General features: G+C 37.8%; 1 protein-coding gene across 2 annotated transcripts in view; it reads left to right on the forward strand.

The window, feature by feature from the left end:
* The window catches only part of Asip (agouti signaling protein), a 117,055-nt gene that overhangs the window by 76,080 nt on the left and 26,403 nt on the right, over positions 1-14,572 (forward strand). The gene's annotated exons all lie outside the window — the stretch shown is intronic.

Raw genomic sequence — 14,572 nt, forward strand, 5'->3', positions numbered from 1 at the left:
CAGTCCAATTCAAAATAGATCAAAAATCTTAATGTAAGACCTGAAACTTTAACTCTGAAACTACTGAAGAAAAATAGAATTATGTCAATTGCAGGAAAATGGATGGATATGGAGATATCCTATTAAGTGAAATAAGTCAGAAAGACAAGTATTGCATGCTTTCTCATATGTGGAATCTAGAAAGGGAAAAAAAGGTCATGAAAGTGAAGAAGAACTACTAGGGCAAAGGAGGGGGATTAAGGAGGGAGTGGAAAGAGTGAAGGTAATGGGAAGGCAAATATGATCAAAGTATGCTATATACATGTATAAAATGTCATAATGAAATTCATTATTTTGTCTACAGCCATACCACCCTGAACACGCCCGATCTTGTCTGAAATTCATTATTTTGCATAACTAATATATGCTCATAAAAATTCTTAGGTCTGAGATTTGATTTTATCCTACTTACAGGCTAATAAATGAGCATGTCACTGCTTGAAGGATGCTGGCAGAACACACAAGACTCCTGGGTCACAGATAAAGTACTTAACACCTCGCTGCACAGCAAGCAGCCTAAGCCTCAGTGTGCTTACATGGTTCACCTCACCCCCGCCCCAAGTACCATAGGGCACACATGGAGGACTCAAATGGATGCGGATGCATGTGGTGGGTTCAGAGGAGAAAAACCTTGAGTTTGGGGACTCAGATATTTTATGGCAAGTAGTAAAGTAAGCCTAGTTTTTGTCCCAGAAAGTGATCCTCAGAAATAGCCTGGTTAGAGTAGTCAGAATTTGGTACTCTTGGCTACCCAGCAAGATATGCAGGAGGAGTGCCTCCCAACAATCCGCTGCTGGGAGGAGTAGAAAATGGCACAAACACTTTGAAAAATTGCTTAGCAGTTTCTTCAAATGATAAATACATACCTAGCATATGACCCAGCTATTCCAGGCCTATGAGTTTACCCCAGTGAAATGAAAGCATATGCCATACAAAATCTTTTATGTGAATGTTTGTAGATGTTTTATTTGTGCTAGCCAAAAACTAGAAATAACCTAAATGTCCATGACAGATGAATGAATGAACAAATGGTGATAAGTCCATGCAAGGGATTATCCAGCTATAAAAAAGTAATAGACTATTGATACTTGCAACAACATAGATACAGCTCACGGTAATCTCACTGAGTGAAAGAGGCCAGAAAAATAAAAAGTACATGGTGTATGATCCTGTGTATATAAATTTCTAGAAAACAATGATTAATGAATGAATAGTGACTGAAATCTAACCAGTGGTTACCTTGGGACTGAGGTGAGTGAGGGGAAGAAAAGAAGGGTACAAAGAAGCAGGAGAAAACTTTTAACGGTGATGGGTATGTTCATTTATCTTTTTTTTTTTTTTTGGTGGCACTGAGGTTTGAACTTAAGTTCTCACACCTGCTAGGCAGGCGCTCTACCTCTTGAGCCACTCCGCCAGCCCGTTATCTTGATGATGGTCACGATTTCATCAGTAGTTTTTTGTTGTTGTTCCTCCAATATTTACAGATCTCATAATGTATCAAAGTATAAACTTTATGCACAGCTTATTGTATGTCAATTATATTTTAATAAGATTAAAAGAACAATGCTGTTCACAACAATAGTAAGAAACTATAAACACAAATTTCATTAATAGGAATATTGCAAAGTAGTTGAAATTGTAGTTGTATATCTATATTTATTCACATGGAAAAATATGTCCACAACATGTTTAGTGAAGAAGCAGACAATGTGGCCTGCGTGTCATTATAGCCACCATCTATTGTGCATTTACCCTGTGCCAGGCACTGTACTAAGCATTTAACATGCACTGTGTTACATATGCCCCTGTAGCCCTGGGAAGTAGATGTTACTTTTATCTGCATTTGACAGATGGGGAATCTGAGGAATAGAAACTTGGTTCATTTTCAACTTTATAAACTGAGTTTATAACTCAATTTGGTGGATTCCAGAGCCTCAGTTCTGAACCTCTTGCTATAGCAGACTCTTTTCCTACCCACGGTACAATGCTTCCGCTCGTCTTTTTTAAGGGTGTGTAGAGTGGATATGCATAGAAAGAGAATTTGGAAGAAAATACTTTTAAATGTTTGTACAGTTAGTGGTTAGTTGTAGGTCTTGATTTCTAGTTATCGATCTTCTTTCTCCTTGATTTTTATGTTTTTTTAAATTTTTTAATAAAATGAGCATGTACAGATAGTCACCTTTTCTAAGCAGAAAGAAATCAGGCAAATTTTATTTGGGGGAATAAAAACATAGCATGGAACTTCTCTTCTTCAGGAAGAACTGTTTAACAGGAAAGCCTCTAGAATAATACTGGAGTTTGAACCCCCACTCCATCAGTTTTATAGTTGTAAGACCCTAGAAGAGCCTTGTAACCTCTCTAAATTCTAATTTTGTCATCTGTAAAATAATAGCACCTAAAGTTGCTGTGGAGATTGAGACAAATCATACAAAGGGGTCCAGCACAGAGGGAGCTGTTGATCAATTTTGGTTATTATGTTTTTTTTATCTTGAGTTCAATAAACAAGTTACCTGACATAAACTCTTTAATAAATCCCAAAGCATCATCCTAAACACAGGATCTGCTTACATATTTGAAAAAAGATTATATTTACAGCATACACTCCTTTGGTGAATGAAAAGAAAAATCAGACAAGGAATAGTTAAGAAGAAATAAGGTCACATTCTGAAGTCCCAAACGGGCATAAATTTTGAGGTGGATACTGTCCAACCCACTACATCTGTAATTGCTGGTCAGTGCAATTAAAATTAAATTAAATTAAGCCAAAATAATTTTTAATTAAACTAAAATTGCTGGTCTAAAATTTTTAATTAACCATAGTGCAATAAGGTAAAGAAAGAGAATTAAGAGGACCAGTTTGAGTCACAAAACAGTATGTGACAATGGGAAAAGTCCTTTACTTCTCTGGAACTCAGTTTTCTGTTCTATATAAACTAAGGGGGTTAGGCTACACAAACCCCAAGTTCCTCCCAGTTCTTAAACTCAGTCATTCTCAGATCATATACTTATTCCTCTTTCACTGGACATTAATTTAATATCTCTGGGGCCAGGCCCCACACTAGGACCTGGGAAACAAGGTATTTAAAGGCCTCCCCTTGTGGAGCTTATACTCTACAAAGGGAACATGAGCACTGAACAAACAATTATAATTTTTTCACTCTAGCAAAGAACAGTACAGATTGCCACAAGCGTAAGAGGGAGCCCTCACCTGTGCTAATATTTGTTAAAAAGGGAACAACCAGTCAAAAACAACTGGAGACTTACTTTGTTTCAACTTGCAACTGTAAGAATTCAAGAAATAAACAGTAGCATTGAACCACGGCACCCTCTGACATCTCCAGTAAGTTCTCAAGTTCCGAAAACCCCATAAAACCAATAGCAGTGTTTGTTCCCAGCACTCATCAGTGCTGGCTAGATCTTTCAAAAATTCATGAGCCAGTGAGTTCTACAGAAACAAGGAAATGACTGTGGTAGAAAAGTCTGTCAAACGGTGCCTCAAATAGGTGATCCTTTACTCCAGTCGTCTCTGAGATGACATGAAACCTTGCCCTAAAGACGTTCTTGGCATAATTGGAAATAGAATTTTTCTCTTACTGTCAGATTTAACCCAAACTCTCTGAAACCTCAGATTGCAGATTGCCCAAACTCTCTTCCATTGTTTTCTAGACAAAATCAGATTGGGTTCTCCATGGTGCTTCTGGAGTTCATAGAAGGACCAAAGAGGAGATTGTGCAGAAAATTAAAAGATGGGAATTGGGAAGGGTTGGGAAAAAACGACTGCCAATTCCACACTGGGAGGCCTGGCAGTAGGTCTCTGGGTCATGCTGGTCCCCTCTATCCCTTGCTTCACTGAAATATTTCTTTGACTCATCTTGGAGGAAGAGAGGTGAGCTCCTTGAAATCAGGAATGAAACCTTTCTACTTCTGTTTTCCCTGAAGGATGAGCCCAAGAATGCTCCCCTAGCAGGCACTGAACAACTCTGTTGCTCCTTACCTAGTGTTAAGGGCCATTAGAGAGACAGTATAGAGAAATAGTTCAAATCGGGTCATTTAACTCTCTGTGCTCTTTTTCTCAAGTATTAGAGGAGGATATAGAGGAGGATATACCTCCTCTATAAGGTCATTGTGAGAGTTGAGATAAGGTTTGTAAAACACTTCGCCTAGTAGCTGGCACACAGTAAGAAATCACTATTTGGAAGCTGCTGGGCTAGGCCACATGTAAATTATTCTAGAAAGCAAAAGAGTTAGTAATTAATGATCATAAGAAGGTACCCCAAGCCTTAGACTGTTACTTACATCATTTAAGATGCCATCAGTTGATTTCCTCTTACCTGTAAGCAACATAAGAAAGGAAGGATTTATAGAGTAAGAAAGGATTAAGTTTCTCCTTTTACATGGTTTTTGTCTGATTTGTTTACTATTCTATCACCAGTGCCAATGATTCCTGACACAAAATAGAGGGTTGACAAATATTCGAATTTATTGAAATAAAGTGAATTAACAAACTCATTGAGAACCTGTTTAGTCAGTGTGATGTCAAACTTTTAGAAAAGCCAGTACAGTCCAAAAACTATTTCAGCTCATTGCCTGCCTTACTGTCAAGAACTATTCCCAGGCCAGGTGTGGTGGTACATGCCTGTAATCCCAGTACTTGGGAGGCTAAGGCAGGAAAATTGAGAGTTTAAGGTTAGCATGGGCTATAATAATAAGACCCTACTGCCAAAAAAAAAAAAAAAAACTGAACTATTCTCACTCAAGATCTACTCCTTTGTTAAAATTGTGTTATCAAGCAGCTTTACAGAGATGCTACAAACTCAATCACATGCTAAGCATAAAAGGAAGGAAAAGAAGGACGAGAGAGTCTTAAATAGTCATTTCTCCATTGTTCCACTGAGTAATCTCATGAGTGTGAAACTGGAAATTGAAATCTGATCTTTTCTGTGGTTTTCTCAATTCTTGAACGAGCTCCTCTTGGACTTGTTAGTCTAACAGTTAAGGATGCCTTTAGAGCATGGCCCCGAAATGCAAGCCAGCTCCTTAATCTGGTTATCAAATAGAGTAAAAGCAATCTGCTCCAACTCTGGAGGACGAATAGAGACATTTATAAAACAGTAGATTTCCAACATGGCATCTTCCCAAAGGATTTTAGGGGCAATTTTGACTACATGCAATTTTTGCCAGGTACACTGACTTTAGAACCTTACTTCAGGTGCAGGTAGGCCTGTTATTTAAGCTGCTGTCATCCATTAGTCGTGTGTGTTTTCTATGGCTAAAGATGGAGTGAAAGCTAGCTTACATTTTCAGTAAGAACAGCTACAGGAGGCAGAAATCAAGAGGATCATGGTTTGAAGCTAGCCCAGGAAAATACCAATACAAAAAAATGTCTGGCAGAGTGGCTCAAGCCATAGAGTACCTGTGTAGTAAGTATGAGGCCCTGAGTTCAAACCTAAGTACTGCCAAAAAAAAAAAAAAAAAACTCAATCAACTTATGAATTACATTTGTTTAAGCTTACATTCTCATTATTAATCATTTAAATGAGATCTTCTACCTTTAGTATAATTTTAGTAAATAAACTTGTCTTGATATTGTATTTAGCTTTGGTTTTTCCATTCAACAAACTGAGCACCCACTGATACCAGGAATAGTACTAGGTAATTCCCCATGTGTTATTTCCTTCCATAACAATCACCACAGAAGATTTTGTGAAAATCTCCTTCCTCCACTGAAGCTCAGTCAAGTACCTAGACCACAGGTGGACAAGGTTGTCTGAAACCTACAAATGTGGTGAGGGTAACAGTGTAAATCGGTACCAAGATAGAAAGTACAAACTCTGAATGAGGATTTATCAGCTCCCTGACAAGTCTGGAAAAAGGGCACTTGGTAATTCCAAAAGAATGTAGCTATCCTTTGGAGGTATGCTTACTTGAGTTATGTGCCAGGGACTCCTTGGCATTAGAAGAAGCAGTTCTTCCACTGCTGGGATTTTTAAGTAATCTCTGAGCTGTTGGAAATCCAGGGTTCAATCTCTGGGGATGACGATTATCAAACATAAAAAGACAAAACTCCATGCAGAAAGGTCTGAGGACAAAGAAAGAACAGTATTGCAACCCTATACACACACAGGCTTCTGAAACGTCCAGAATATAAAGAAAAGCTTGGGTTTGATTGGAGAAAGACAAAAGCTACCTATGCTGTTTTGAAAGAAAGCTTATTGATGCTTGTGACCCTTATTGGAGAGCGGGCAGCTCTGATTGGCAGGTGGCTGCCATGGGGGGAGAAATAGTTTTAAAGTCAGAGCGGGATTAGGTTTGCTAGACAATTCCAGGAGCAGGTGTTTGTAAATTGAGTATTTTTTCCTCATTTCCTCAAGACCCTATTTAGCTGGATGTGACAGGAATAATTCCAATTCACATAATCAACATTGACAATTGTAATGGGTTTTATCACTTTATTGTGGGGATTCTTAAACCTTACCTTGGATAGGAATTACTAGAAGTGCTTGTTTTCAGTGGCAGAGTTCAAAACTCCACCCTCCAAGATTCTGATGTGCTAGATGAGAAGTGGAGCCCAGGAAGCTACACGCTCAGTAAGTGCCTCTCACCACCCATGATCCTGAGGCAAATGTAGAAAAGGCTCAAAATGAAGAGATACTGCTTTGTTAAGTATTTAAAAGTATAAATTCTAGTTCCAGCGTACTTGCATAGTTTTGTTGTTGTTTTGTTTTTTTGGCAGCACTACGGTTTGAACTTAGGGCTTCAATCTTGCTCAGCAAGCACTCTACCACTTGAGTCACTCCACTAGCCCTTTCTTGTATTGGGTATTTTCAAGATAGGGTCTTGTAAACTATTTGCCTAAGCTGACTTCGAACCTTGATCCTCCTGATCTCTGCCTCCTGAGTAGCTAGGATCACAGGCATGAGCCACCGGTGCCTGGTCATCTTATTTTTAAGTATTGAATTTCACATGATGAAGTTAAGTTTGGCAAATTTCAAATCCATGAAAACTGATAAGGTTTTCACATCATGAAGTTAAGTTTGGCAAATATCAAATCCATGAAAACTGATAAGGTTTTAGAAATGCCAAATTTAAAAAAAAAAGTATAATTTCATTAAATTTGTCCTAGCCTAACAGCAGATCATATCTGGATTTACTTAGGCTTTGGGTCCTATTATATTTGAACAAATTTGAATACAGAAAATGTACTACCGTCATCTCTTCATCTCTCTATCCTCGGTACATAACATAATGCCCAGCAAAAAGTAGTTTTTCTGTAAATGAATTACCCAGATTTTATACTGTTTACTGCATGTAATATTTTCTAATCACACTATGGCAATTGGATTTGCTTTATTATCCTCAAAGATGGTTTGGGTTAGGGCTAGTCTTTGCTTCCTTAGCCTCCAGCACCTTGACTCTTGGAAAAGCTTATAACTCCAACAAGCTGCAAGATATTCAAAATACTAAGAAAGAGACCTCTGACTTCATGGTGCTCCCATTTGGGGCACAAATTATAAGGTAAACTAAGTGTGCCTTTGGTATTATTTCACCATCTCTAGGACTCCCTCATTTTTACAACCCTTCTTGTAGCCATGCCCCCATGCTTCTGCATGTCACAACCCTAAGCCTGACCTACAATTTATGATTTCAACCTTTCCCTCATTTCACTACCACCATCAACAAAATTGGGTTTCATTTTTTTTCAGTTCTATAGAAGCTCTTTAAAATTCAGGGTTGATTTATAATTTAAAGACTGTAGTATTTTGGCCTTCTCCTAGAGGGTTGACACTTCCTCTACAGTCTTTCCAAGCAATAATTCAGACTGTGCTTCAAAACCTTCAGTAATGGAGAACACATGACCTCCTTGCACAGCCCATACCATCTTGTGCCAGCTTCAGGTATAAAATTCTTCCTTCTATTTCAAAGTGAACTCTATTTCCTTTATTTTTCTAAGAAAAAAGTAGCATATATTAATTGTACAAGCCAATATTGTACAATTGTGATATTTCCACACATGCATATAATGTACTTTGATCAAGTTTATCCCCTCTATTACTCTTTCTTATTTTATGCTCTCTTCCCCCCTTTTTAAGGCACTTTCAGTGGGTTTCACTTTTCTATTTTCATACATATGCATGAGGACTTCAGCCATATTCACCCTCATTGTTGCAGATGGATGAAGTGAGCACTCAGCATATGAAGTTAAGAATAATAATCACAGAATAGATGCAAAGGAAGTGAAAGAAAAATAAGGAGAAATTAATGAAAATGAAAGCCAGCATACAATAGAGAAGATTGCAAAGTCAAAAATTGTTATAATTAGATAAAAGAGAGTGCAAAAATAAGCATATTATAAATGATACAAAATTACTCCACAGTTACTCTGTATAAACACCAAGCTTCAAGATAATCAAAATAGTAAGAAAGAGACCTCTGTCCCTATGTGCTTCCATTTGGGGACATTCTGTAACAAGTGACCAAAAGGTTAAATAGATAAGAACAATATGAACAACTTTAGGCCAACAAGTTTGAAAACATATGAAATAGATCGATTCCAGTTGAACCACAAAGAAATAGAAAATCTTAATTATCCAATAACCATTAAAAAATTGGGTCATAGTTTTAAAATGTTGCCATATTTTATATAATGAACTTTGATAAACAGATAAGCTCAATCAAAATTTCAAGAAATAGGCAATCTTATACAAGTTTCCAGAAATTGTTTTTTAAAAGGAGGGACACTAGCCAGGCACCAATGGCTCACACCTATAATCCTAGCTACCTGGGAGGCTGATATTGGGAGGATCAAGGTTCAAGGCCAGCCAGGAAAAATAGTTCACAAGACCCCATCTCCATAATAACTAGAGCAAATGTACTGGAGGTGTGACTCAAGGAGTACTTTTATATCAAAATCAAATAAAGACAGGAAAATTACATGTTAATTTCACTCAGGAATAAATTGTTTTAAATAAAATATTAGCAAGCTAGATATAACAACCAAATTGGGCATATACTAGGAATACAAAGTGAGTTTAATGGAAAAAAATTAATCTAATTTGCCACATTGTCAGATTAAAGGAGAAAAAAAAAACATGACTGTACCAACTAATAAAGAAAATAAAACTGATCTTATGATTCACAATTAAAAAGAAAAAAAGGCAACAGAAAGGAAACTTCTTGCTCTAATGGAGGACACCTATAATACAGCTTATGATCATAAAGTGTTGAAAGCATTCTCTGTTGAAAAATTAGCAAGAATGCTTGGCTGGTGGAATGACTCAAGTGGCAGAACCCCTGTCTCGCAAGTGTAAGGCCCTGAGTTCCAGTACTATAAAAAAAGAAAGAAAGAAAAAGAAGAATTTGAGGCCTTGAAGCCAGCCTGGGTTTGGAGACTTATCTCAAAAAAAAAAAAAGTTGAAAGGATTGGAAAGGAAGAGGAGAAAAAACAGTGAATTTGTGAATTATCTATGCAGAAAATCTAAAATACTCTATGGGTGAATTTCTATGATTATCAGGGCTTATGGGTATAAAGTCAGCTTATAAAAGTTTATTGCAGGCCGGATGTAGTGGTACACACCTGTATCCCAGCTACTTGGGAAGCAGAGGCAGGAGGATTGTGGTTTGAGGCAAACATATGCAAAAGCACAAAACCCTATCTAAAGACAAAAAGCGAAAGGACTGATGGGGAGGCTCAAGCGGCAGAGCACTTGCCTGACAAGTGGGAGGCCCTGAGTTCAGTCCCCAGTACCACCAAAATTTCTGCCAACAACAATTAGTAAGTACAATTTATATAAAGATATCATCTATAACAGAAATGAAAAATACAAAATATCTAGGAGTAAATCTAGCAAAAGTTGCATAAGCTCTAAGGAGAAAATTTTAAAATTGCATTTTAAAAAAGCATTAAGGAGTACCTAAGTAGCTGGGGATATAGCTCAGTGGTTAAGAGTTTGCCTAGCATGCACAAGGCTCTGGGTTCAATCCCTAGTACCACAAAAAAAAAAAAAAAAAAAAAGAGTACCTAAATGGGGGGGAAGATGGAGTGGAGGAAGAGAGAGTGGGGGAGGGGGGAGGTTGCACAGACAATGTATACACACGTAAGTAAATGTAAAAATGATAAAATAAAAAGAGAAAATAAAATAAATGTTTATATGTAAAAAAAATTAAAATGAAATCACCTGATGCAAATATGGGGAAAAGAAGTTATATTGAAAAGCTAAACATTTCATTAAAGATGATATGTTGAAAAAAAAAGAGTACTTAAATAAATGAAGCCATGTGTTCATGTAAAAAGACATTATAAAGATGACATTTCTCCTCATATTGAGTTATGGATATAATGCAATTTCAATAAAAATCCCAAAAGCCTTTTTTTGTGGAATCATCCAAGCTGTTTTTATAAATTATATGGAAGAAAAAAAGAACATTAATGGGCAAGACATTCCTGAAGAATAAAGAAGGACTTGCCCTCCCAGATATCAAAATTTATAAAGTTATAAAGTTTATAAAATTTATAAAGCTATAAAGTTAAAGTAATTAAGACATTGCGTATGACAAATAGACCAATAACACAGAACAGAAATCTCAGAAACAAACCCAAGCTGACATGGAAGCTTGGTTTATGACAAAGGTAGTATTGCAGAAAAGGAGGAAAAATATATAACACTGGGACAATTGTTATGACACAGAAAAAAAATAGGATTCCTTCTTTCTTTTACTATATACAAAATTTAATTCTAAGTTGGCTGAAGATTTAAATATGAAGAAGATGATGATATTAAGAAAACCTTAATATTTTAAGGTATAATATTAGCATTGTGGTTATGTTTTTTAAAATAGTTCTTTCCTTTTAGAAAAAAATTCTACAATATTAATGTGTAAAATAGTGTGTTCATGGGAGTAAAGAAGGTAGAAGTATTGATGAAACAAGATTGGAACACTTTTGAAGCTTTTGAAGCAAAGGGAAAAAATAAATTTGATATACTGTTTTCTCAACTTTTTATGTATTTGAAATTTTCCATTATAAAAAGTTGGAAATTTTCATGTGAAAGGTCCAAGTATCAATCAACCTTTTAGAAAACAAAACGTAAGATAATGTTTTTTTGTAACCATGGGTAGGATTTTTTTTTTTTTTTGGTATGAAGTTTGAACTCAGGGCCTACACCTTGAGCCATTCCACCAGCCCTTTTTATGTGATGGGTTTTTCCGAGTTAGGGTCTCAGGAACTATTTGCCCAGGCTGGCTTCGAACCAAGATCCTCCTGATCTCTGTCTCCTGAGTAGCTAGCTAGGAACACAGGTGTGAGCCACCAGCACCCGGCTAGGAAAAGATTTTTTTAAACACAGAGAAAAAAAATATATAGATAAGGTTGACTATGTTAAAATTAAGAATTTTGGAGCTAGGGGCATGTCTCAAGTGGTAGAGCACCTGTCTAACAAGCTCAAGGCCCTGAGTTCAAACCCCAGTACCACCAAAAAAAATTAACAATTTTGGGCTAGGGGGTATGGTCAAGTGATAGAGTGCTTGCCTAGCATGTAAGGCTCTGGGTTCAATCCATATGTTTTGATACCATAAAGAGTATAAAAGGGCAAGCCAAAACCTGGAGAAAATACTTGCAATGTATAAAACTACCAAGGGATTAAGTATATAACCTATTAATGAAAAATTTTAGACATGGGAGATAGGGAAAGGACATGAACTGAAATTTCACAGAAAGGAAAATTAAAATACCCATAAAAATAGAAAAAGACAATCTTCTCAGTAATCAAGAAAATGAAAGTTAAAATTGATGAGGGCTAGCGATGTAGCTCAGTGACAGAGCACTTTCCTAGCATGTGTCACAGTACCACAAAATATATACATCTAAATACACAGGGGTGTGTCTCAAGTAGTACAGTGCCAGCCTACCAAGTGCAAGGCCTTGAGTTCATTTGACTGGGTGTGGTGATACACACCTGTAATTCCAGCACTCAGGATATGGAGGCAGGAGGATCACAAAGTTGAGACAAGCTGGGGTTACATAGCACAACCCTGTCTCAAAAGAAAACAGGAAGGAAAAGGGAAGGAGAGCAGAGGGGAAGGAGGAAGAGAGGGAAGGAGAAGAGAGGAGAAACTGGACATTTGAATTTAATAATGTGAAAATCAGTCTCTTCCCCTTCCCGTGGCTTGCTGTACCCTTCCCTGGGCATATGTAATCACTTTCTAATTTTCCACATTATGTGCAGTTGTTTATGAATGTCCTTGTCTTTAATATCTGGCTCCTGAAGGAGAAAAAGAAAAAAATGAAGGGAGGAGGCCACGGGACACTGGTCCTTTAAAGCCTCCTGGAAGCCACTTCAGCTGGGGGAGGGTTGAAATACTGGGAGACAAACAACAATGTCTCCCGGCCTCCCTGTCTGCACCTTTCTGATCAGAAGCAGCAACTAGCGATCAGAGCACATATTCCTGACATCTGGAGGGCAAGATCCTCTTTGCACACGAGCTCCCACAAGCTTTATACGAGCTGCTTCAGGTTCACACTGTGCAGTCCTGGTTTGGGGATACTACAGTTTGAATAAGAAATATCCCCTCATAGGTTTATGTGTTGAATGCTCAGTCCCCAGCTAGTGGTGCTATTTTGGAAGGTTCTGGATTTAGGGCTGGTGGATTGGCTCAAGTGGTAAAGCACCAGCCTAGCAAGCATGAGGCCCTGAGTGCAAACCCCAGTACCACCAAAAAAAAAAAAGAATTAAATAAATGGGAAATTTTAGGAGGTAGGGCCTAGTTAAAGGAAGTGGGTCACTAAAGGTGTCCTCTTGAAGGTTACGCCTGGTTCCCAGTCCCTTCTTCACTGATTCCTGGCCACCATGAGGTAGAGACCCATCTACACCACATGCTTCTGCCGCCATGATTTTCTGCCCAATGGGATGAAGCCAAGCAACAATGGAGTGAACCCTCTGAAGCCATGAGCCAAAGTAAATCTTTACTCCTTTTAAGTTGCTTATGTCAGGATTTTGTCACAGTGACAAGAAAGCTGATTAGCACAGGGGATGAAAATCTGCTACTGTGCTAAGAGCTGAAATAACAAATCCTGAAATTTACCACTTCACCTTCCAAACCTTCCCCTAGAAGTTGGACTTCAATGGACTCCATAGTGTTCCAAAATAGTTTCAGATTCTGCCAATGCAATTTTTGTCTAGGGGGGAGATAGATTCCTGGTGCTTCCTGTTCTGCTGTAGTCCCAGAATTTTCTCCTTGCTAGTTACTTTTAAGGAAATAACAATTTTTATTGTTCACTTATATTCCATTGGTCTACACTTGAGCAGATTATATTTTAGGGTTATTGGGCCCTAATTAGCATCCAAACCAAGACTTTCTCTAGGAACTTATGTCTTTCTGCTTCTTCCCCTCCTTTTTCTTGTTCTTTTCCACATAGCTCCACTTCTCTCAATCCCTCATCCCATCACCTAAAATCCAGCAGACCTTGGATGCTGCTTCCTCTCCTCTCAACTCCCTGTTCAAATTCATTATGCATCCAAAGGACCTATTTACTGAGTCATATAATGAATTAAAATTTAGAAAACACTATCCTCATGGACTGCTTCAGTCACTGTGGTATCTCATGATCCTCTTTTCAGCCCAGTGTGGTGAGCAGATGAGATGCAGAGCTCAGAGAGTTTAGATTATTGCCTAAGATCACAAAGAGAAAGTAACAAAGCCTAAACTAGAATCCAGGTCACCTAACTCTTAATTCACTTCTTCTTCAAAATGCCCTTGCCCCTACGAACCACCAAAAATAAATTGGTTCCTAGAAATTAGGGTAAATCAATGTAGGACTATGCTACCCCTATCCCAAAATTTCACCCCTACCCCCTAAAAAACAGACAATGCTTTCTGTAGGATCCTGCGTCAAGCTGGGTCCTTCTGCAGTGTCTAAGATTCACGTCACCCAAGACGTCTTATAATTTCTAGCTGATTCTGGGAAAAGCCAAGTGATTAAAGAGAACCACAGCCTAATTATTTACAGAGTCAGCATAAGAGCAGCTCCTTCAATTGGTGAAAATGTACTAGAAATTTGAAAATTACAAAGCCAATATTGAAAGTCCCCAAAGAGACTACTAATAAGGCAGGCTAGGCTTCAGCAATCTGCCTATCTTGTTGATTCAACTTCTTTACCAACTGTTCCTTAGCCTACCCAGAATTTCTAAAAGAAGCTGAATCAAATCCTTCTTTGGCAGAATTTTTTTTTTTTCAGGTTAGGCAAGATTTTTTTTTTCCAGGTTAACTTTCTAGGCCTAAATTCATTCTATCTCCCGGGGCTAATTCTGAATTAAGTTCTCACTAAATTCTGCCTATGGAATGCAACTACTTTCCTTCCATCTCCTTCTAACCTCAGTGTCAACACCAATTTCAATTCCAAAGACTAGGGAGAAATATGGGGAAATAAGACCACAAAACTTGTGGCCACTGGGATGCGTCTGAATGCACAATTTTTGCTTGGCTGAAAGCAAAGGTATAAGATGGGGGTCCATGGGTCTTTAAAGTATCTCCCAGCAGC

This window comes from Castor canadensis, chromosome 5 (genome assembly GCF_047511655.1).
Source record: "Castor canadensis chromosome 5, mCasCan1.hap1v2, whole genome shotgun sequence".
NCBI lineage: Eukaryota > Metazoa > Chordata > Mammalia > Rodentia > Castoridae > Castor > Castor canadensis.